General features: G+C 44.9%; 1 non-coding gene across 1 annotated transcript; it reads right to left on the bottom strand.

Annotated features, from left to right (window-relative positions):
• Positions 1–890: 890 nt before the first annotated feature.
• LOC105186879 (uncharacterized) lies at positions 891–23,501 on the bottom strand. The gene is made up of 6 exons (XR_003114352.1): positions 22,966–23,501; positions 19,402–19,643; positions 18,934–18,957; positions 18,687–18,851; positions 1,309–1,469; positions 891–1,186 (listed from the first exon to the last, which is right to left on the bottom strand). It is a non-coding gene; the product is annotated as an uncharacterized LOC105186879 (transcript).
• Between the last annotated feature and the right edge of the window lie 84 nt (positions 23,502–23,585).

Genomic DNA, 23,585 nt, shown 5'->3' with positions numbered 1-23,585 from the left:
GATGGCTATCCGGTGAAATAAGAGACCGGAAGCATCTGGGGGGAAGCCGCATTGTTTGTTCGGGCGCTTTATTCGATGGAGCACTCGCAGTTTCGCTCATCTACGGGGTGACTCGGACGAAACGGACGAGTGCGCAATCGAGCATCTCGGCGAGTCGCGATATCCGACAGCCTCGTAACCCTCCTCCTTCCAGGGATTTTCTCCTGTCCCATCTTCTCGTCTCATCCTTGATAAGATGAAGGTCCTGTCACGCGCGTCTTTCCTCCTTCTACCTCTTTGCTCGTATTCGCTCAATTTCCTCTCCGCGAATCGGCAGGTTACCCGATAAATCTTTAGTCCGATTATTGTATCCTTGCGCGCGCGACCAAGTGTCTCGCTCGCAAACCTCGCCGGTGCTTTGCACACACACACACACACGCGCGCGCGCGCGCGCGCGCGGCGTACTCGATGCTACTACGTATAAAACATGCAGGAATATCGTCTCTATATTATAGAAACTATAAACATATTTAGCGCGACGCACTGTGTCTCGGCGGATGGTACACTTGGTGAACTGTGAACGATGCCTGAATCTAACGAGGATAAAGTTGTTCAATGATGCTGAAACAGTATTGTATACGGAGGCATATATGCACGATGTAAGCTACGCTTAGTCGTCGGAAATAGCAAATTCGTTGAGGTAAAAGCCCGTAGAGACGATGGTCAATATGTTGTACGTAAAGTATAAAAAGGAAGCAAAACAACATGTCGAAAGTAACATGGAATATGTATGTGTACAGGGTGAGAGTCAAGGTAGAGTTGACCTACCATGAATATCCTGGAAATTAAGAAAAATACTGGGAAAAGAATTTCAGAAAGAGGAAGAGAGACAACGGTTTCATGGTTTCAAGACATACATTGATGCTACATTCGTTTTACCTTTCTCGTAGTCTCGTTAAACTCGTCAACTTGAATAGAGTTTTAATTTATTGCCGTTAATAGTATACTTTTCGATCGACTGAAAAATAATATTAAAGCAGAATCACGTGGCTCGTTCGACAAAGTCGACAAAGACCAACACACATGCCGTGTCATAATGGATCGCGGAAGGAAGTACGTATTCACGGCAAGACGTCCTTGCGAAAGGCTTTTCGGCTTTCCGCTTGTAAATGCTAAGTGCAGACTTCACTATCCTTCGCTCGGAACGCTGAAACGAGAGGAACAGCTGGCGTCAGTACCAAATAGAAAGCAGGTTGCGTACCGCAGCCAACCCATCCCGCGGTGTCTACTCTTTCCTCCCACCTCCGCCGCGTTTTTCTCCCTACGTACCCTCTCATGCCTCCCCCGTCGCCGTTTTCTCTTCCAACCACCCCCATATCTTGTTACCGACAGCCACGGACCCACCTGGACTCGTAAGGGTTACGAGCGACAGCAGCAGCAGCAGCAGCAGCAGCAGCAGCAGCAGCAGTAGTAGCAACCATCACCACTACCTCATGCACCCGTGGAAAAAAAACTTGTATAAAAACCGTTGCTGCTCGCAACATTCACAATGATTGAGAGCGTGTGAGATCTAAGCTCATAGAAAAAGAAAACGAGACGATGATTCTTTTGAAATTTAATGTTGATTTTGAATTTTACTATGCTATACTTTAGACTCCTAAATTATAAATAGCATTGTTGTTTTTTAGTTGCAAATTTCTAAAATAATAACTTTACCATAAAATTTTCTCTATGTGTACGCAGAAGCTCTCGAATTGTTGAAGAATTACGCATGAGAATTTGTCGATTTTCTGTGTAATGAAGTGTTTAGTAGATTGTTTGTTTCGATCGTTATTATTTATATAGTTGGAGATAGTTGAAGTACTTTTTCCAAGTGGCGGCCAAAGTTTCGAGACCGACCGAGGTGGCGTTAAAAAAACTATTATATATCTACACGTAACGTCAACAACGCACGTGAGATAAAAATTCAGGAGGAAAATTAATTTTCATGTGTTGTCTTGCTTTACCATGAGAGAGGACTGGAGCTTCTACATGGATAGTTTTATTGAGTTTGTCTGTTCTTTCGCCATTCATTCGATACAAATTTATTAAAAAATTGAGATAAAAGCGGATAAATCTATCATCCAATCGATCCATATATCGGCAATATGAACAGTGTATGAAATATGTGAAACGTGATATGTTATTTTGTCAGCATATTTTCTCGTCAAAGGAAAGGAGATGAAAATAATCTTATAAAATTCCATTGAATCTTCCTCTCTCTCTCTCTCTCTCTCTCTCTCTCTCTCTCTTCCTCCCTCTCTCTCCTCTTCAAATTTTTTTCAAAATCTTAACAAAATTCTTGTTAAATAGTTTCATATGTACATATATATAATGCATGCGTAGCATGTAAAATATATAGACAGACCCAATTTTTTAAATTACGGTCGTTACTTTGTGCAGATCTCGTAGTTAAGAAACTTAAATATCAAAACAACGTCCACCTACACGGTACACGGCAGCATCTATAGGCGGACGATCCAATGTATGCGGAAAATGTGTCAAAGGATTGTTTAGCGCGTGATCAGAATCTTATCTCACCCGTAATATGGAAATGCGACGTTTCCGGGCATAGATTCCAAACAAGAAAAATAATCAACTATAATTTCCCTCATTCGCCGCAATAACATTTAGGTCTATTAATTCTTCGTTTCGCCAATAACACGCGCTCTACTGTATGTGAAATGATACGCTTCTCGTTAGAGCGAGGAATCCCTTGTCGTTAAACCCTGGCATTTTCCAGGAGGGCGAGGCAAACGCGACAAAGGGGACGATACGTCCGATACAGGGTATGATCCTCGGCGACATCGATGCGATGAGCGTGCACGACGGGATCACGAGAAAAAGGAGTAAATTCACGTCGATATTCCGATACGCTTCGGCTATCGTGCGTCAGTTGGAAATTTACAACGACAGTGTCGTGACTGACCGTCGCGTGGAAACGGATGAGTCTCATGGAGCACGCGGAGAGGAGAGAAGCCCAGCCACGACGGCGTGTATCCGATACACCGTGCAGAGTTGTACAGACGTCCTCGTGGCGTGCGGCAAAGATAAAAAAGGCCTAAAAAGTCGGCGGATCCGCGGCAATACGGCAATAAAGCGGATTCTCTCCAACATATCTCTCTTTCTCTCCCTTTCTCTCTCTCTCTCTCTCTCTCTCTCTCTCTCTCTCTCTCTTCCTCTCCCTCTCTTTCCCCCCTCTCTCCCTCTCCTCCCTCCCCCCCCTCTCTCTCTCTCTCTCTCTCTCTTTCCGTCTCTCGCACGGTCCGTATCTCGCACGGTGTCGATATAAACAGGCGCACAATGTCGGTGCAAAAATGCCGACAGATGGGATTCCCGTCCCCTCGCTACGTTGCCCGCATGGTCTCGCCCACCCCGAGCCCCTCATGAAACCACCCACAATGCTCGCTTTCATAGGCTTTCATCGTTTTTCGTCGGTTTCCCGATCCGCGTGATACGCGTGAGCACGGCACAGCGTCGCGTTTAGGTGCGCATGAAAGCGGCCAATAAAGCCGCCACCGTCGCCGCCGCCGCCGCCGCCGCCTGCAATAAACGACGGCCGTATGAAAAAGGACGCTTCTATCGCGGCCGGTACGTTCATTAAATTCGGGGAAGTGCTCGTATTAATGCTTCGTATTCGGCGCTTTTTCGGCCACGTCAAAGCGCGGATGCCCCGCCGATGTACAATGTGTCAATTTATCGTCGTCCAGTGGCTGCTGTGATACCGCTTAGAAATTAATTCGTATTCTCAGCGGCGATATAATGTCTGATTTGATTATAATGCCTGATCACTCGTTGAATCTTATACGTAGATCACTTTTTAACAAAGGGAAAACAGCAAGTAAAAGTTAACGCAAGATCTCACTTGTGGAAACCGCTCGCAGACAGTCGTGAAGATAAAATAAAATATAGAGTGAAACATTAAAGAAACTTCTTTAAAAGTTAATTTATTATTCGTATTATTATTCGTAATGCCGTATCGTAGCGTTTAACGTGCAAACGATTGACTCTCCTTAACCTATCCGCTTAGTAAGTTTAAAATAATACGAGTGCAGCGCGAGAGTGAGAGGTATACGAGAGGCGTTCCGCACAGTAAATGAAAGAGCGACGGGGAAAGAGTACACAAACGAGAAAGAGCCATTGCGGAATTTATCCAGACTACGTTTTCGAGGACCGGCCGCTTGATCAAAGAGCCATACGGCTGAATGCAGGCCAGGACCAAAACCCTATCTGGATGCTTAGCCGTTATTGAAATGGCATTCGCAGCTGTTTACTCCGGCGTGCATGCAGCTCGCCGTCGACAAAAGGGTTTCGACGTAGCTGCCAATTTCCTCGAAGAGAACGGGGGCGGGAAGAAAGGTGAGTGATAGGAAGGGTGCGGGGGAGAGCAACGGAAGGGAAGGGGCGGCTTACAAACCCGCACTATTTTCCGGGCACTTCGTGTGCACGCGCGACTTTATTCGCGGGACACAAATGGCTTTGTGGCTGCCAAAGACTGCGGCCAAACGGGAAGAAGCCGCATTCGCTCAGCGAATATATACACGAATACACCAATGTCCTCGAGGATCCTTTAATATTGCGCGCATAGGATACACTTTTTGGTAATCGTCATTTTCAACAAGGAATATTTTTCTGATAAAAGTCTTCGATTTGTATTGATTGCAAATTTTAAAATAGTTCATATTATCGCGTAGTCGAGAAAAGAATTTATTCTCTTTTCAAAAACATTAAAAAACTTATATCCTGTATGAAAAGGAAAGTGTACCGAAATTTTTATTTTTATTTAATACTCTTTTTATTTTCATCTTTTTCTTTTAATTTAATATTCTCGATTGTAAAGTACTAAATTTCTCAGGATTTGAAACATATGTTGAGTAAATTTGGTACTTATAATAAATCTTCCATGTAAATAAATATATATGTTACGAGTCGTTTGTATTCCATAGCTGGCTGAATGCGATGTGACGCATTAGATTAGACTCGTCCGAAATAACATATGCATAATTGAGCTTGCAAAGCGCAGCCATTATACAAATTATCCGATTTGTCAGAGTAAATTGATCAAAACGAGGTAAATTAATTAAAATTGATTGGACACTTGAAGCATTGAGTGAAATCGTTGTGTTAACGATAAAAATAATTCGTCGGAAGGGACATGATTGAAAAGAAATATCAGAATTGGCGGATGTCGGAGAAAAAGGAAGCATTTTAATAGCAATGAAAACTTTTACCGCCTCGTCGATGATTACGAGTTAACGAGGCGGCAATAAGTGCCTACTCGTCCCTACGATAATTGGTCGCTGATCGATTCGCGCCGCGAAACAACTCGCGGAGGGTCCGCTGCAAATGTGAAAATCTGCTTCGGCCATTCCGACCGTAACACCTTCGCGCGAGTAAAAACGACATGTGTGTGTGCAAAACCGAGGAACTATATGCGCCCGCACGAAGCTGCAGTCGCGGATAATTGGAGCGAGGTTGCGACGGTGATTGGACGGAATCGACTTCCTTCTGTTTCTGCAAGTGCTTCCCCGCGGCCGGCGCGGCGGCACAAAAAGTGCTTAACTCGAAAAGAATGAAACGCGAGCGGCATGCCGAGGGATTCGTACAGTGATCTTCACGTTTATTGCCAATCACGACGTGACTACCAATACGTTGAGTTCCATGACGGTTACCGACTACCAGCCGCCCCATGATATTATCGCGTTTCATTAACAATTTCACGGCTGCGTTTTGCAATTTGTACGAGCAATATAATTGTACAAAATACGGCTTTATATATAATCGAGGAAATTACACAAAATTATGATATGAAATAAAAAATAAATAAATATGATATAAATAAAAAATAAATAAATATGATATAAAATTCTCCATCCCACTAAATGTTGGATGTGAGTGTCAACTTCAAGGTAGAGAGAAAAAATTCGTTATTACCTGTAAATAATAATAACCGAGACGCAAAGAGAGAAAAAGAAAGAGAGGGGGGAGAGAATCGGAGAGATTTCCAGTCACGTGTCTCACGTCGCGAGTCAATAATTGATAAGATGTTACCGAAACAGGAGCGAAATATAAATCAGAGAGGCGACGCGCAACGCCGGGACGTTCCGACGTGGGCTATAAAAAATCCGCTCGAGGGCGGCGTCTCTCGAAATGCAATATAAACGAGCGAGGGGCACGCAAGCCCTGACGAACATCGGCAGGTACTGCGTCGGCATCCCTGCGCTTCTGAGGCGGTCGAAAGCGGGGGCGCGCGTATACACCGGTTTGCGGATTCTCCGCAGAGCGACGTTCGTATCCCCTCGTAGGGTAATCCTCGAGAGTGTGCGCCAGGCACGCACGGCATTCTGACAATTCTCACGATTTCTCCTCGTCGCTCTCGTCCGATTCACGGACAGTTCTCTTCTCGCCCTGCTCGCTTATAAACAATCTATCCCGGACTTAGGAAGTTGCCCGGTTGCCGTCCACGTTTGGGCGGTAGACTCGCCGTGTCGTGCCTCGATTTGACTCGGTCAGCTCAGGTGCGCCGCGCGCGCGCGCGCGAAAATCCCTTCCTCTCTCATACACCTTTTCCCAGTGCTTTAGCTAAGAGCGAGGAGGAGGAGGAGGAGGAGGAGGAGAAGGAGAACGGGAGGAAAGAAGACGGGAGAAAAAGACACGTAGGGACCCGCAAGCAACCGACGAACGATCGGCGGTAAGTCTCTAGGGGCGCACCCTCGAGACGCACATACAGCACCTTCGATGGCGCGTTACCGTCGTCCGATGGCCATTCGACGCGCCGTTAAAAACATAAATTCACAAACCCACCCCCGCAGATGCGATTGTGCCGTCGTTAGACGGTTAGCCAGACTCGTCTATAGACCCGGTAATGGCCGATACGTGATACGGAATAAGTTGAAGTGATTCTGTTAGTCCGTGAACCAGTGCGTTATATGGCTACCATACAGCGCGACAATGACCCGAAAGGCGCGACGGGTGGTGCTTTTTCCCATCTCCCTCTCTCTCTCTCTCTCTCTCTCTCTCTCTCCCCCCCCTCTCCCTCTCCCTCCCCCTCCCCTCCCTCCCCTCCCTCTCCCTCTCCCTCTCCCTCTCCCTCTCCCTCTCCTCTCTCTCTCTCTCTCTCTCTCTCCCCCTCTCTCTCTCTCTCTCTCTCTCTCTCTCTCTCTCTCTTTCTCTTTTTCTCTCTTTCCGCTGCCCGCTATCCGATGCAGACTCCAAATACCGCTTGTTTCATCCGTCCGTCCCACGATGCGGGGCGCATTCACGAAAATTCGCACCTCCGCTCACCGGGGTGGATAAGATTAGGACGACGCTCCAACACGCCGAGTTATTTGAGTTTCCTCCGACATTGTGAGGTGAGGTTTCGCTGGCTGACAAAAACCGACGTGATCTCTGCCTGTCGAGCGTTTAGAAGAGGTAAACATGTCACGCGACGGAGCGATATTGTGGCGAAACGTATTGTATAACATCGAGTATATAAAGTAGCAACGCTTTATTTTGTCTCTCGACCATTGTGTATATACATATGTTTATACTATTATTTATATTACAGCGAAAATATAAAATAGTGTGTGCTTGATTTGATTTATCTTATTATTATTACTGTTGTTGTTGCTGTGTGGTTTCCGTCATCGTTGCTACTAATATGATTATGAATATTATTATTGTCATCCTAATATATATTTTTATGTAAGCAGTTCATTTCTTATTTTTTAATCGATAGACATGCTACGCGCAGTTTCAATTGAATTGATATCAGTAATATTCTCGGGAGAAATATTTTAGAGAGCTAAAGTTCATCCTCCAGTTGAGGAGCCCCCAGTTGTCTATGCTACACGGAATCAGTCCGATTGACTGTGGCTGGAAAGAATACCGAGAGCGGATTTTAGTCCGCGCGCATTAAGATAACTGGAGCTTGACCGCGAAAGAACGTCACGCCTTGTTTCGGTTACGAAACTACCTCGGACATTGTCCTGGGTTCGTTTAGTGCCAGTCCCAGTCGACGGTGGTATGTGCGGCGCACAAAAGAGAAGCGTGGCAGAAGCTGCGGCCTGTGCAACGTAAATAGAGACACCAGGTGAGAGAAGGCTGGTGCAAGCAACTTGCTAGTGGTAGTAGGTCGTCGTAGCTACTCGTCCTGGAGCTTAACGATGGTGGGCGTGGTGGAAGCGGGCCGCCTTTGTCCTCCGCGGCGGTCCAAATTATGTCGAGCGGCACCGAGATCAGCTCCGGCCCGTAATTGGCAAGCTGTTTGTTTTGTCGCACATCCGTGCCGACAACAGATGGCTGCGTTCAAGTTTCAGCCGATCGTCCATATTACGACCTGCTATGATCGGCCGACCGACCGAGAATAATTGATCGCCCTTCGGGGCTCGGAATTCTTCACGGCGCGGCCGAAAGCGTGAACGCGCGTTGCGATGAAATATCCAGCTGCGCCGGTTGTTAAGTCATCACTGACGATCAGCTTCGCATCACGACGTCGCAATCGCGGAATCAAATGCGATTATTGTTAATCCGAAGGCGTCGGTGCGTCGTTTCTCGAGGAGCAAACATTGACGTTCGAAGAAAGTTGGAGTTCGATTTGCGAGTAATTGCTTTCGCACAATAATTATTTGGCACACGGGCCAATATGTAATAGACTTAACATTTACTAAACCTGCATGTCACTAAAATTGTTCGATCAGATTCATTATGCAGCTTACATATTCTCGCATCATGTTTGTCAATTAATCGCGCGAGCGAAACAGCTACGGAAATCTCATACTATTTAAGCAGAGTTTTGTAATGTGATACATAAAATTAACATTAATGTTACATAAAAGGAGGAATAATACAAGTTGTGTAAAATATCTCTCTCGTTACTGTTCCCTTGAATAATAAATTGTCACGATGTACGAATACGTGGAGACAATGCATGTAGCCGAAAAATTCTAGTGACACCAAGTTAAGGTCTCATAAATGTTAAGATTATTGTACCAGCCCGTGTTTGCAGATATCTCGGTATAATAGCTTTAATATATAAAGTTATACTATTCTAGAGTTTCCTATTTTAAGGGTATTATACCGGTCTGTATACGGGCCAACATAATAGCCTCAACACGCAATGCAACTAAGTTGTTGGGATTTTCTAGTCGCATGCATTGTTGATTTATTACTTATTAATAATTTAAAACAGTGGGAGCGATGTGTCAGATCAGTAATTTATCACTATGAAGTGACTTTATATTAATAAACAGCCTGAGTTCGAGTTTAGAATGCACAACAAATCGGTCACGAATAGATTCTATTATCTATTCTCCTGATAGTCTTTGTAAAAAGTAAGATACAGTCGCAGAAAGCCGATGTGTTCACTCCAGAAGAGTGAAAAAGTTTACCACTTATGCAGTGGCAGTCAAGCACCTGTGGCATCATATACGAGAGGGTGAAGTCATAAGGTCGGACGGAGTTGAGCGGCGAGCTGCGGAAAAAAGAGGGCTGAGTTTCCCTGCCCCCTCCCTCCCACCGTTTCTCTCTCTCTTTCTCTCTCTCTCTCTCTCTCTCTCTTCTTCTCTCTCTTTCTTTCCCTCTCTTGAGCAAGCTACTCTGACCTTCGTCAGTTGGCGACACCATGCAGCCCTCAGCACCTACAACCACCCAACAGGTGGCAGCACTCGCCGCACCGGACGTGCATCGACTTGGAAAAAAAGATTTCTGCCGTCTAAATGCAAAATTAACTGTCGTCGACCGCTCAATCGCAGACGTCGCACTTTATTAACACCAGAATGATAAGAAAAGTTCACGGTTATTCAGTGGGATAATTTTCCTAATTATATTACATACGCGGACAAAATGTCCTTTTCTTTTCATCGCGATTTTCATCAAGAATATTAATTTATATTTTGCAAATGTATCGAATTTTTGAAATGACAAAAAGAGAAGCTATCGACACCCATTGACAGCCATCATTCCGTTATGCATAGTATCGGGGTAAAGTCATCACGGCGAAATGTCATCAATATCGAAGAATATTATTTATTTGCAAAAATTATTATATCGAATATTATGATACCAGAATGTAACTGTAAATGTTCTCGGAAGACGTAACTTTGTCTTATCGCCTGAACAGCACCGACTTGCAGAAAGCAGGTAATCTCGCCCTACGGGCTGTCAGTATGTCAGCCGTCAATCATTGTAGCGTTAGATCCTGTTAATAACAATGTAGCACACACGCGATTCCCTGCGAACGCCTGACGTACGTTCCTAATGGCACATGGAAGTGAGAGAGAGAGAGAGAGAGAGAGAGAGAGAGAGAGAGAGAGAGAGAGAGAGAGAGAGAGAGAGAGAGAGAGACTCGTGTGTGCGCCTTCCGAATCTAATGTATTTCTGCGCAGAAAGCTCACATAGTCGGCCAACAGTCGGCGTATCGTCCCGAAAAGATAACTAGGTTGCAAACAAGTTCTTTTATCTATATTCTCACTGTCGTGAGCGACGTGTCTCTCGTGAAGGAAGAGAGCAAAAAGGTCTCGGAGCAGCAAGAGCAGCACCCTCGATCTATCTTGGCTGGCAGCGCACAAGGCGAGCGACCGATACGCGCGATAGTAATTAAGCAAGCGACTTGTCTACCTCGCGGCTTATTCCTCGAGAAGCACCGTGTTGCGGGATCAAGAGACAGATAATATGCCGGCGACACACGTCAGCTTGTCAGTCGTAAAATACTCCGCGGCCGAGAAAGCGAGAAGCGCCAATTAATCCGCCGCTCACACAATACGCTCTTCGTGCATGTATGCACGCGTGGGAATACCGGCGAGGTCGGATATACGCTATATATACAAGAGGAGCAATAATTCCCGACGAGCAAACTTCGCCTTCGATCCATCAATCATGAAGTACGCAAAAAAAGTAACCGGGCGCACCGTCGCGCGTACATGCTTCGCCGATAAATACGCGGCGGCGGCGGCGGCGGCGATACGCTAAGACCGACACGAAAAAGAAAAGAGAACACGAAAGAGAGAAGGAAAAAAGACAATACGAGACAAAAGGCGGATACAAGACAAACTGATATTTTCGCCCGCTAAATAAAGAACGCGACATGGCGCGGGATATCAAACGACGATGTAGCGTCGCAACAGAAAATCGATATCGGTGTCCGGACCGCAAAAAGAGAAGTGGGAAATCGTATCTCCGGCTAACGCGTCCGACCGAGGGTTTGGTCGGGCTCGGTCGGCCGGTCAATACTCGAGGTGGTGGTATGCGACTCGTCGGGCCCCATGTAACTTATCTCAAGTGTTGCCGAGATTGGGCATGTTTTGTTTCGACTGTCCCCCTAATTAGAAGCCGTTTAGACTTTTAGGTCGACCGGAATGAAGTGTGGTCATGCGAGATCAGGTGGACCGATATGGGAAGAGATCAGGCCCCGGCCAGGGAGAGAAGACGTAACGACAACGACAACGACGACAAGCACAGAATGAGAAGAGGATAGGAGGGGGGGGGGGGAGAGAGAATACGTCCTCTTAATTCCACGATCCTGACGATGTCGCGCCGCGCGGCTACGTAACGAAACGAATGTCCCGGCGGGAAGGCGGACACACACCGTCGTTCGGGAGGCCCGTAACGATATCGTGCCGACCGCATCCTCGCGCGTCGGACAAGAGTAAGAGAGAAAGAGTGAAAAGGTATGCGAGCGGAGGAGAGGAGAGTCGTTGACCATGCGCCTCCGATCCGCGTAGATAAGCTCGCATATTTAAGAATGCTTTTAACGGGTCGGTGCGAGCCAATTGCCCCTAATAGAGGAACCTTGTTGTCGCCGTTGGGGCCAGTGCTGGTGGTAAGCTCTGTCCGCCACCAGCCGCCGCTCCGATCGCGCATTGGCTGGCTAAGTATATATATATATATATATATATATATATATATATATATATATATACTATATATATATATATAGATCTATCGGACAATTAGCTTCGAATGACAAATCTACGATCTTTGTCGCTTGTAAAGTCGAAGATGCATTTAGCGCGTGATGCGCGTGACATTGAAATCCATTGCGACGACTTGTCATGTCATTTTTCCGCACGTCCGATTGAAAATTAAGTTTTACGTGAGAGACACTTTGGTGATCTTTGGTGGCGGTCTTTTCGATCGAATCTAGTTCAATGAACCAAAATTTTACTTATAAATACATAAAAAGAGAAAATATATTATATTGAAGAATATTATATATATATATATATAATATTATATTTAATAATATGGTAAGACCTGTTAAAAATCATAATGATGTGAGAAAAAGAGAGAGAAGAAATGAATATTGTGTATCGCCATGAGGGACGAAACTGGGCAATTAGCGAATCGGGAACAGCCACGAAAGGGAAACTTCAAAGTGCGCGCGATTATGTCTTTAATTAGAGGCGTGCACATTTCAAAGGCTTTAATAATACGACATTCCCGTATATACGTTTAGAGTACGTTATAGGAACAAGAACAACGGAGGATAGTCATCGCTTAAATTACCTTCGGATAGAACGTATTTACATGCATGCAGGACGAAAGATCCCTGGGTCGTTGTCAGAGGGCATAGAGGAGGCTCAAAGGGATCGAGGCGCGCCCGAGAATGGAGATTTAAGGGACCGACGTAGGTGTGGGTGGCTACGGGGTTCCTCGCTGATGGCGTCGTTCTCATAGTCGTAGTCGTCCTCGCCGTCTTCGTCTTCGTCGTCGTCGTCGTCGCCGTCGTCGTCGTCGTCGTCGTCGTCGTCGCCGTCGTCGTCGTCGTCGTCGTCGTCGTCGTCGTCGTCGTCGTCGTCGTCGTCGTCGTCGTCGTCGTAGTCGTCGTAGTCGTCGTAGTCGTCGCGTTGTGGCGTCGTCCGCAACGCCGTCGTTGCATTCGCCGCCAACGTGACGCCCCCCTACGCTTGTTCCAACAGGACATCCATGTATATACGGCCCTTCTACGTGGCGTTTACATTATTCGGTCCCGACTCGAATCTAATATTATGAATCATGCGTCCTGTCTGGGTCGTGTATAATGGGGTCGTAGGTCGGACCGCCTCGCGCGGAATTCTTCGTCCATCTGCACGAGAGCAAAGAAACGGAACAAAGAGACGTCGGGCCCTCTGCGAGAGGGCAGTCTCGCTTCGCACCGCCACCATCATCACCGAAAGATATCGGAAACCTGTCCTCGTACGAGAGACTGAGAATATCGTGAATGGAATATTTTATCAATTAAAATGTGCAAAGCGGCGAATCAATATTAATAAATGCGACGAGTGTCCGTTTCTTTCTCCCTCTTCTTCGCAGTATTTTTTCGCGCTCTCATCTACTTGAGGAACGTGCGAAGAGCCCAATTACGCGCGTCGCGTTACCACGTTAGCCGAATGTTTCGGCCGAGGAAGGATTCCAAAGCGAGCGGCGTCGAAAGATACCGACTGTTGCGCGATTTATTGCCGGAACAAGAAGATAGCGGGAGGATCGAAGCGGGAGGGTGTAACGAGACGCTCGGGGCTCCGCGGATACGAGAAAAAGAGAGAGAGAGAGAGAGAGAGAGAGGGAGGAGCGGGAGAGGACTGAGAGAGAAAGGAAGGGAAAGGGGGAATTTTCTTAAATTGCACTTTGTAGCTCCTGAGAGACCTTACACAGGGATTTCGACGCCCACGGCGAGGGATAACGAGGAGGCGAGCACCGAGCGGGGCCCCCTTCGTGGAGGTGAGAGACGCACACCGGTGGGTCCAACGTCGCAACGTGCGGCCCACGGGGACATAATTGATATCCGGGAAGAGCAAGAGGGCGGCGAGCTGCGCGTAGTGGCGGTGGCGCGCGGGAAGAGCGAGGAAAAAATTGCCTCGGAGGGCGAGGGAGAAAGACACGAAAAGAAACAGGACGAAGGACCACCGCGATCGTGCGGGAATCACCGACTTGCCGAAACTCTGGCAAGGGCCACCTAAGCGCCGACAGAGTCTCTCTCTCTCTCTCTCTCTCTCTCTCTCTCTCTCTCTCTCTCTCTCCCCCCCCTCTCTCTCTCTCTCTCTCTCCCACATCTTCTCAACCATTCGCCCTCTTTCTGCCTCTAACAGCAATTTGTCTCGTCACTAACCGTTCGCCTCGCTCCATCTCTCTCGCTAATCGTCGGTTCCACGCCCGCTGTGCAAACATCAAGTGACCACCTCCGTCCGGACTAATTGCTAATCGCAGCTTCGGCACGAATACTCCACCCATCATCGCCGATGTTTCTCTTTTGCTCTTTGAGAAATCCCGCCTCTGTGTAAGCACTCCCAAAATACGCGTCAAAGTTCATAAAGCCGGCCATTTAACGAGCTACACAGGAGAAACGCGACCACGGTGCACTGCAGAATAATTCGATCTTACCGCGTGTGGAGCGCGAAGCACTCGCCCCCGGGAAACGACCAGCCGCAGCCCGATCGTTAAAATCGGGAGAGATTGTGTGACAGAGTATTCTGGTACATTTAAAAAATAGTCCGCGACTCGCGATGTTTGCCAAAAGAATCGTATTACTCTGGAAGTTATTTCTCCTCATTCGTTCTTTTCACCTAATGTACTTTTAGATTTACAAATGTTACGTTATTGTGGAATGTTTCAAGCGTTGATTCACAGCGTAAAGTAATTTCGACTATCAATATTTAATAACAGAGCCCCGGTGCCAGAATGCCGGTTTTATAACATGTAAATCCACATTTACGCGCACAACCCCATCCCAGAGCCACTCTTATTCACGTAATAGCTACATTGCAGTTGTTTGTCGATGCACACCCGTTATGCTACTTTTAGGCGTTTCAGAATGAATTTCCGTACCTACGCGAATGATAAATGAGATTATCACGTGATCGTGCGTAGGATAAGCATACGCGAGCTATACAATGTAATATGCGGTGCATGCGAGGAAATCCCAGTTACCGCCATTCGACAACGCCAGCCGTAAATTATAGCAACGCACCGAGAATACTTGCGATTCCTCGCTTCTGAATAATTGCTGCTGCCTGCAGCCACCTGCAGGTGTAATCCTATTATAGTATATTACATTCCGCGGCAAATGAAGCTAAGATTTCAGTGGCTAACAGCGTGCAAGCGGTCTCACCGTATATATATATATATATATATATATATATATATACACCTAAGATTTAATAAAATATATTTTAACATGAACATGAAGGTAAATGAAATATGATGAGAACAATTTTGGGAGTTGAACAGTTCGGTCAAAAGTAGCTGTAACAATAGTATTTACGGACGATGAGGACAAAAAGGTTTAATAATATTTCTGTCAGTATAAACTGGGTATTTCTATACTAAAAGCCAAATTTGTTCAGTGATACGTTTGTCTTTAAATAAATATATTCTCTTCTCGTACAATTTACATGTAAGAGTCGACGAAAAATAAATAACTAAGAATTCTTCTTTCTTTTTCTTATTTGCTTTGATTTTATATTTCATGTTTTATAACTTACTAGCTGTTTTGTAAAGTATCTATTTTTTGCCGATGTTATCTTTATACCTTTATGCGTGGAATGACTTCAAGAGGACAAATAAGAAAAGTTGATAATAAGAATATATATCTAGATATTTGTAAATAACATCTGTAAAACTCGGATCCTCAGGTAATGCCCGAGATATTCAAAACTGACACCACTAGCTAATAACGTAGCGGTGGATATCTTCTCCCAGGCAACGAAACGAAAATATAGTTTGCTGATATCCACACAAATCACAAGATCTCAACCGCCTCAAAGAATTATTAGGTCGTGAGCATGAGAAATTTTAGGTAGTCCTCCTTTCAGGTCGAGGTATTTACAAACCGAGGATCAGTCGGTAATCTTCAAGCGAATTTTGTCAATATGAAGCAGGTAAGCCGCGAAAACCAGATAAACGGATCAGCCTTTGACGAGGAGGAGAGGCCTCTCTGAATTCCGTGGTACGTATAATGGAAACTGGCGAGCGCGAGAATGCGTAATAAAAGGGCTCCCAGAGCGATTCTCTCGCTGCAATCTACTGATCTCGCGAACGTTTACCCTCTCATTCAAAAAAGCTCCGAGTTTATCCTTTTATTTATTTATGGGCCTTTTGTGCTGTGAAAAAGAGCAACAATCGATTTGCGTACGCGCGTAGTGTGTTAACACATTTCCATCATCAGATGATTTAAAAAATAAACCCATATCACTGAATTTTTGTTTCTTTAGATCGACGTTCAATATAACAAAACGAATCACAATTTTCACACGGTCACACATAATTTTTGTGGTTCGAAATCCGTCTTTAGTAAAAAATCGTCATTTTCACGCAAACGTTTGGATGAAATGAACGAATGTATCCAATTCTGTGCAATTAAGATTAATTAGACGTACAATACTTGATTCTACCGTATACATTCGTATCATATGAAAAACGAAAGGAAAGAATGAAACTCGAGAAAGCTGTCTCGGTCGGCTTTCATAAATCAGGCATGCCTATAAGTCACAAATGCGAAACTTGCTCCGAAATAATTGAGCGCGGCTGAAAACTGGGATAACGATGGTGAACGAACCTACACGCGCGCGCTTCCTAGTTATTTATTTATTTTCAAGGGGATTTCACTCGCCTCTCAACCCACATTCGTCATCGAGATAAATGAGGTGATAGCCTCTCCGCTCCAGTGACAGCTCGCCAAAATCCGCCGCACGTTACTTTCTAATTTACGAGAAAAGGTAGCGGCCTCGAGAACGCAAAGCATCTGTGACCAACACCTACAGCGAAAGAAGGAAGGAGATTCTGTAACACGTTACTTTCTCTCTCTCTCTCTCTCTCTCTCTCTTTCTCTCTCTCTCTCTTGTCCCATTCTCTCTCTCCGAATCTCACGCATTTTCATCAGGAAAATTGCTTCATTCCGCTCGAATTTCCAACAAACAATTCGGACAAATCGCGCGGTACACGACAGCAGGACAGAGACCGGGAATACTTGCAGGAGTTTAGCAGTGTTATCAGAATTATCCGTAGATCAGCTCAGATACGATTGTTACCGTCTCGAAGGGATGCACACACGATTGACACGCTATTACATCGATCGCTAACTTAACAGCGAGATCTCTCACGCTTCATTTTGTCCAGTCTCGTCAAGAGTCTCTCTCCTTACGCGTCGTTTAACCCACGCGCTCGATAGATCGCCACGATTTGTGCACGGACAATTTTCCTCTTCTCCCCGTCGGGCCCGTTTACCCAACGCGGGATCACCAGCGAATGGAAGTAAGGGGAAAACCGCCAAAAACTTGTCAGCGAATTTAAGCGCGAACAAAGAACCACCCGTCGGCGCGCCGTACCTCTAAACGTCGAGATTATCATTGTGCCGATATTTATCTACCAGTTTCTAACCGCGGTTCCTTGGCCCCGGTCATTGTCGTGCGGTAGGACCGGCGAATTCCGGACCATAGCCCACGTTTCTCGAGTTGACAAATAGACGGACAATGAGACATTCCGACGCGGATAGAATAACCCCATTTAACTACCGTAAATCTTCTTCGTTGACCGTGCTCCACGATCGTGATCCGAAACGCTTTTGCGGAAAACCGATAGAAATCGAGTGTGCTCCTACGTAAATTCCGATGCGCGGCCTCTTAAATAGATTATATTGTGCCGCAAATTTCCTCGTCGTATTCTTGCCTGGCACATATGCGGAATAAGTAGCACGCACAATGGAGATGGAGAGGGTTCGTCATAGAGAAATTGTGTCGGTAAGCTGCATACTATCGATACAATATATGTTTACAGAATTTCCTCGAACTTGTGTTACAAGCTTAAAAAGAAATGATTTTATGTAAAAAGAAAAGGTAAACGAAATAGGAGAATATTTTTTTGATGCAATGAGAGATTATACCATTGGTCATGTTTATAAATATAAGCGCAGCCAGAGAGATAATCAACAATAACAAGATTCGTTAGATCAAAGTATAATAGTTAAAATTTTAAAGATTGAAATTGTCACCATTTCATATTATTCTGCTTACGTTGCTTAAAAATGTCACATCATGGAAAAAACTACGTTAAGATCGCAACTCAAAGTAAATTTTTTAGCAGTATTAAAATACTTTGAATTATCAGTGCTTCCGCATTTAAATCATAAAGAAATGCTTTGAGAGAGAAAAATTTGTATGTTCAATTTTAATAAATTGTGTATCGTATTACACACAATAACGATTTGTATCTCTTACTTTCATATTTAAATGAGAGAGAAATATAGAAATTGTAGGGAGGAATCGAACTTGTACGTAACTTGAACGATTTTATCCCGCCCTTCTCTATCGAGCGAGCAACGAGTTTCACCGTCGAGCAGACAGTGTGCTGTAAAACCGTTCGCTCCTAAACGGAAAGATACGTTTATCCGTTAAACGTGGATGCTAGGAACCTTGCCTCCAGTACACAAATCAGATACCCAACGGTATCGTGCACAGTCATAACAAGCATATTAATAAAATAAAACAGATGTTAAGACTCCAGCGTATAATTTTAGCGAGGTCCACTTTCACTTTCACAATATTAGAAACTAGGGAGAAAGTATTTCTTCCTTTTATACTAATTGCTTCTCTTTTTATACCAACTATTAGTAACATCTCTAGTAACGTCACTAATAATCATTTTTGCGCAATGAGATTATACTACTCTTGATCTGTGTAATACAATAAAAGAGAATGTAAACACAATTGCGGACTCACCACATTGACGAAATCCTGGAAAGTCACTGCCTGAACGTGTGATTCCTTCGCCCTGGCGAGAAGTATGTCACGTTTGTTCGTTGGTATCTCCGCCTTCCATTCGGGACTCCTCAGAGCTGCCAAAAAATCCTCCAGCGGTATTTCTCCGAAACCCTCCGGATCGAACTGCAACGACAGGTTCAAACAAAATCTACATGTCTGATTTACAGAAAACAGGAATAAATAATAGCAAGAAGTGTTTACGTACCTTGTCGAAGAGCGTTCGCCATTTCTGAAACATAGTAAAAGAAAAACAGATTCTCATATACTGAATACAACATTTGTAATAAAATAAAAAATAATACAGGGGACATTTTATTTATAATTGAAACTAATTAACTAATTATTCAATTTAGAGTCTAGATTTAACCTCCAATCACATTTAATCTTCAAAAAACGGGAAAATTGAAAAGTGCTAATAAATTTTATGTCAAATCAGCGTAGATGATAATTGCAGAGAGAAAAATACAGTTTCATAAAAATATCTAATATACTTGTACACTGTTAGCCTGTATGTAGCACACTAATCGATGAAGTATTGAAATAGTTACAAATTCTAAAATTCATGATCGTCGGCGGTACAAATGAATTACTAAGAAATTTATTTCACAAGAGACAACTACCTTATCTACTAACGTGATAATTATCAATCAATATCATCAGAATATAGACTCACATCGTTAAGCAGCTCCCGTCTGTACTCGGACTCGTCGATGTCGATCTCTGAGGCAAGATCAGTGTGATCGGTAACGTATCCATCGTAATGCGCGCTGTTGGCCTCGCTGCGTGCGTATTCTTCCTCCTCGACAACGCCGGTGATGGTCGGTATCGAGGCGGTACCGCTTGCCAATAGCATTACCGCGCGTGTCACGAGGTCACCGGATGAATCTCTTCATTCCTCTATTTTCCGCGTGGTCGCTAAAACACGGAAGATCCAATGTCTGTTAAACCACGTCGCTTTTGTAAAATGATCGATTTTACTGCCAACACTAGCTTAGCATCATTTCCAGTGTTTTTCGCATTATTGTCCGACGAGGAAGATTTCCGCGGCGGAAAATGGAAAGCTTCCAAGCAGTTCGATTATTAATGAAGTTATCATCGACACTGCTGACTGAGAATATTCAATCATAACTAATTAAACATCATATTGTTATCTTCCAACTTTGAACACATTCACTCCCAATTGTCTTTTTGACTTGTGTAGTTGCAAGAAAATAAAAGTGCAAGAGATGTACGATATATATATATATGTATCCGATAAAAAAAAAGTACTCGATTTACGACCGAGGAAACGTCCTGTGTATTTGATAAACCTTTCTGCCGCCAACATCTGTTGGCGTTATTAACGCAATCGGATATGCGACTATCAACGCAAGAAGATATTTGGCAGAGGCTGGATGAAAGAGACGGGGATATAAGGGTGAAGGGTATATTGATCGTCCTTGTGCACTCCTTTAAGGTGCGTTAGAGTAGTGCCCTTGAAACTAGCAGCCTGCTCTCTAAAGCGGCGCAACGTGGCGATGTAGTACAGAGAGTGGTACAGCTCGCGTGGTGGTGTCGTTTCCATGGCAATGCGTCGATGATGGGTTTGGCGACGTGTGGTGGACCATTCGCCATGGCGCGTGCACCCTGTGTACACGGGGTGCATTCGGCAATGTGTTAATGCGTGCGTCTTAATTGTACACGTATAGAACATCTTAAACTTTTTTTGCAGTCCAAGTTCTTCTTTTCGATTTTTTTATTCAACTGCTCCGTGTAGATTTGTTTACTGTAATATATTATGACACTTTAGATTTGCTCCAGCCTTCCGATGCTTCTCTCAAAGTATCTCCGAAATAATTTTTGTCGCGCCCTCCTCTACGAAGCATATAATATACCTGCAACGTAGTGATCTTTGCCACACTATCGCAAAATTCGATCGATGCGAAACCATAACCATAGCGCATCCCAAGCAGTCTCGTCCAAACACGCCGCGACCGGTCTCTTCCCCCACACACCCCATCGCGTGTATCTTGCTTTCGACGCTCACGCAAGCTACCCTCCGTTTCGGATGAACGTCAGCGCATGTGGATACCCCTTCAGCCCGTCGTCTCAGCCCCCGCATCCCTAACGTACGTTCTCTCTTCCCCTTATCTGGTCTTCCTCGTGCGCGACGTGTCGCGACGATACCTCGTAGTTACACGGACGAGTCGTGCAAAACTCGGGGACTACTCGAGACGAGGTCGTCGACCTTGATGAATGATCCACAAAGTACATGGGCTCGCTCGGATAAAAGAAACACTACAGACTCTCTCATTATTTTCTTGAAGCTCCGTAATTTCGGGATATGAAGCGTAATATAGGCAGCAAAAGCGTATACGAATTATGAAATTTTCCTCTTCCAGGAGTTTAAAGTTTTTCTTTTTACATATTAGCAAAAATATTTAATCCTCATCAGATGTTGGCGTTAATTTAACATTTTTTGAAATTCATTTGAATGGAATTTTTTTCCTGCAATCTGATTAATCTGATTTTATTTCTTTCTTTGGCTCTTGGCTCTGTCAAACTATAAAATGTTATCGTTATTTTAAACGTTTAAATTTTATAGGTGAAACTTCAATTAGCATATCGATTCACTCGCAATAATCAAATTACCAGATTTGAGTTTTGAAATGAGTGTCCAATGACAGAGTAAAAATGATCTAATAAAATAGTTTATTTTTCCAGCATGAATTAATATCATGTGGGAAATCATCTGTCAAATCTCACGACATTTTTCAATTTTTCCTTTCCTATGGTGTAAAACAGACTCGACTTATTTTTTAGGGTAGCACTATATCTTTTGTTTACCCGCAGTCCTTGTTGAATTTATATATGTATACGACGATTAGCTTCTGGCATAAAACAAGAGACGTGCAAATAGTCGTTTCGCGTTACCGAGCGTACAACTCCATAATCTGCGTACGAATGTGTGTACGTCGGAGGCCGTACAAGCGCGCACTTGTATCACACATAAATACTAAGTCGTGCATTTGAAATCGCTTACCACATATTACCGATAACTTGCAAGTGAAATGTTACAAATGATCGAAATAGCATATCAAAAAATAAGGTTTCGCTCTCCCCTCCCCCCTCCCCCTCTCCCCCCTATTACTCTGCTGTTGTTATTTTGTCTGCCTCTCTCTTGCTCCTCTTACTCCTCCCTCTCATATTCTCCTCTCCGTTCCCTCTTCAGTTACTATCAATTTTTTAATTTTTATATCGTTTCCGTTAGATGTTGGGTAATGCCCCGATTAATTTTTGTACATACTTTTATCGTGTGAAAATATTTGTAATTGTGTGCAACCAATACGACTTAGTCAATAAATTTTGCAGAGCAACATAATACGTCTCTTCCTCATACTATTGACAAAAATGTTGAGAATCGTCTTACCTCTCGCAAAATTGACTGCAAACATTGTTCGCCCGTTAGAATGACAAGGAACCAGGAACGGGCAAGCGCGCAGATAAAATACAGAAATCTCGAACACGACCTCATAACCTTTGCCGACTGTGCATTTCGAAGACATGCGCGATCGCAACGATGTACGAGCGAAACCCGACGTTGCTTTTGTACAATGCAAAACACACATCAATCTGAAGCACTAACTCGCGGCACCCAATAACATACACACACACACACACACACACATACACACACACACACACACCACACGATATACACGCGAAGATTGCACAAGATTACGAGAAAAACGCGAAAAGATATCGCAGAGAGATATCGTGAAATCGGTCCACCAGTGCATAACTATGGCTTCCACTATGAGTCACGTGATCACGTTCGAGATGTTCGCGCCAATGGTCACGTGACTTCGAGAATTGAAACACAAAGTGCAACTTTCGAGGAAGTCACGTGGTCCATTCCATTTGCTATTTCTCACGTATTCATCTATATCTTCCAAAATGCAGGTGTTCATCATACAAAAATATGTTTATGTAATAATCACGCAAGTGTGCGGTGTTAGGCATCGCAAGTTGTCACTTTGGATGCCGTGTCAAAGTGCCATTTTCGTCGTGAGAATGACAATTGAAAGACGAGACGCCGAGGCGACGCGCAATGCGATGCAATCAAGGCGAGAGTGCACGCGCGGTTGAGAAGAGTGCACTATCGAACTTAGCGAATAACGACCGCCGTTTGTCAGCAGCCGCGCAGCCAACTAGTAATCCGACCGTGTGAATTGTTATCGGGCATGAAATAACGTACCCTCGATCAAGCGGCGATCACGTGGCTGCAGCGTCGTTCCGCAGAGACCGCATTCAAATTGCGAGCGTGGGGCTCGCAGCGACGCGGTCGATCGGTTTGCCGCGAGCACAGACGCGTACTCGATACGACGATAAACGTTGAACCTACGTGCCGCCGTGTTCGGTTCACATGCCGATCATTGGCGAGATCGAACTCGCCGGACAGGAATCGGTCGACGTAAATTATTCGAGGCTATCCAGTCGCCGCGATTGGCTTAACGCGCCATGCGGAACTGCGGCACGCGCGATCGATAATACAGGTTATCGCATGGCAGCGGCGACGGCGGCGGAGCCGATCGCGTCCGGCGACAGCCGAACGCGCGCGAGCCGGCCACGTGTTCTACCAAAAGACAGAAAAGTCGCGGGAAAGCCTCTCTCGCGGTCTCGTTGCGGAAACTGGTGAGATTGCGCCGACCGGCTGTTCTCGCCTCGCGGTGCAACGTCGTCGTCGTCGTCGTCGTCGTCGTCGTCGTCGTTATTGTCGACGTTGTCGGTGGAAAACGCGTCACGCGACTGACGCGATAGGGACTTGCCACCCTCGCCGATTCATCCCTGGCGTCGTCTCCCCCAACGCTCTATCCA

This window comes from Harpegnathos saltator, unplaced genomic scaffold (genome assembly GCF_003227715.2).
Source record: "Harpegnathos saltator strain DR-91 unplaced genomic scaffold, Hsal_v8.6 scaffold93, whole genome shotgun sequence".
Taxonomy (NCBI): domain Eukaryota; kingdom Metazoa; phylum Arthropoda; class Insecta; order Hymenoptera; family Formicidae; genus Harpegnathos; species Harpegnathos saltator.
This window is presented reverse-complemented; position numbering and strand designations above follow the sequence as displayed.